Source organism: Lontra canadensis, unplaced genomic scaffold, assembly GCF_010015895.1.
Source record: "Lontra canadensis isolate GAN:19392208 unplaced genomic scaffold, GSC_riverotter_1.0 scaffold194, whole genome shotgun sequence".
NCBI classification, from domain to species: domain Eukaryota; kingdom Metazoa; phylum Chordata; class Mammalia; order Carnivora; family Mustelidae; genus Lontra; species Lontra canadensis.
In genome coordinates, this window is record NW_022631188.1 from 543,119 (window position 1) to 544,806 (window position 1,688).

Sequence of the window (1,688 nt, forward strand, 5' to 3'; positions counted from 1 at the left end):
TGGAGACGCCGGGGATCGAACCCGGGACCTCATACATGCAAAGCATGCGCTCTACCACTGAGCTACATCCCCACGAGAAAATTGCTCCTTTTCCCCCTCAATTGTGGACCGGTGGTTCTGCCTTACTCGTGAGGCCTGCGACTGGGCTTCGGCGGGTTTCTTCAATCCGCACTCACAGGAAGACGATCAGTCAGCCGACTGAACAAATGCATACGAATAATACCTCCCCCTTCAACGTCGTTTAGCGCAGTTTATATTTGCAGATTTATGCTACTGGATCGCGTTTGCTTCATTCTCGACTGGGCCGATTTTAGAGCGCGTAGGCTGCGCCTGCGTCCCGCCTCGCCCCAGCCCACGCCGGCAGCGCAGAGCCGGCCGCCGCAGCCGCTCAGGAAAGAGCCGGGAGGGTACGCAGCCGTGCGCTCCGCTCGGCTCCGCTAAGACTGCGCAGGGAATCTTGCAACGAGGGCTTTGGGGGCAGCCGGGCTGAGAAACACATTAACAGCTTCAACGCGTGCTTCGCTCTGCCTCCGTTTCTCGCCTTCCCTCCGGCTGGAGTCCGTGGCCTCGCCGGCTTTCCCTCCCCGCGGAGGCCGCTCCTCCGGCTGGGACAAGCCAGGCTCTGCTGCCCAGCCGGCGCCGCCCCGCGCCCCGGAAGCCCTGCGCGCCCGCAGAAATGCCCAGCGCAGCGACAGCACCCTGCGCGTCCCGAAGACTCCCCGGGCCCTGCCGTGTCCGGAGAGGGTCCGGACCGTAGACTCCCAACAGGACAACAAAAGGCCAACGCTAAGGGGAGACACTTGGGACCGAGTCAGGGAGACACGAAACTAAGTATTATGTCTACAAATAGGCAACAAAGCCACTGGTTTCATCCTCCCGACGACTGGCGAAGGTGGAAGTTTCACCGAAAGCCCCCCTGTGAGCACGCCCGGATCAAGGGGCGCAAATCCCTCATCACCCCACTCGCTGCCCCTTGAGGTCGGTGCAAGCGCACAGCGGCCCCGCGCTCTCGCGACAGCAGTCCCCGCGAGGCTCCAGGTCCCTGCCGGGGGCACGGGCCCACTCACCTCCTGCCGCCTCCCCCGCCGCGCGAAACCGTCCCGCCGGCGGGGATCCCCGCGGGCCTGACCCGGCGCACCAGCCCCAGGCGATGGCCGAAAGACGCGCTGGTCACGTAGTGACCTCGGTGACCCCGAGGACATCGGTCTCCGTCTACCGCGAAGGCCTGTGTGTTGCGGAGTGAACGTGCCGCGTCCCGCTGTGGCCCAGTGGGCGGTCGCCCCAGGGCAGCAAGCTAGCAAGCAGACGGGCAGACTCGCTTTGGGTGTGCCCTCCTGAGCCGGCGGGGTGCGCTCCGCGGGGAGGGTGGGCCCCGGCCAGGCCACGGCTGCCACTTCGCCCTCGTCCCAGTTCCCTCCTCTCTCTCCGGTCAGGGCAGCGCACACATCACAGACACCAGGGAGTGAAGGAACGCCCGAGTTGGGAGACTCCGGTCCCCGCGTGGTCGCTTTTCTCCGGCGATGGGAAGGGCACCTGCGGACACGGGATGTGCCTTGGGAGTGCAGTCTTTCGTCTGTGGAGCCACCGCCTCCCTCCCTGGTTCTCCCCCTCCTCAGTCCCCGTCCCCGCCTGGTCCTTGCAGCAAGTCGCCGGCCAGTCTGCACGGAGGTCTCCAGGGGTCGCGGTGT

The 1,688-nt window shown here is 65.7% G+C and overlaps 1 non-coding gene across 1 annotated transcript; it reads right to left on the bottom strand.

The window, feature by feature from the left end:
• On the bottom strand, window positions 1-72 carry TRNAA-UGC. Its single transcript has one exon. It is a non-coding gene; the product is annotated as a tRNA-Ala (tRNA).
• Window positions 73-1,688: the final 1,616 nt, after the last annotated feature.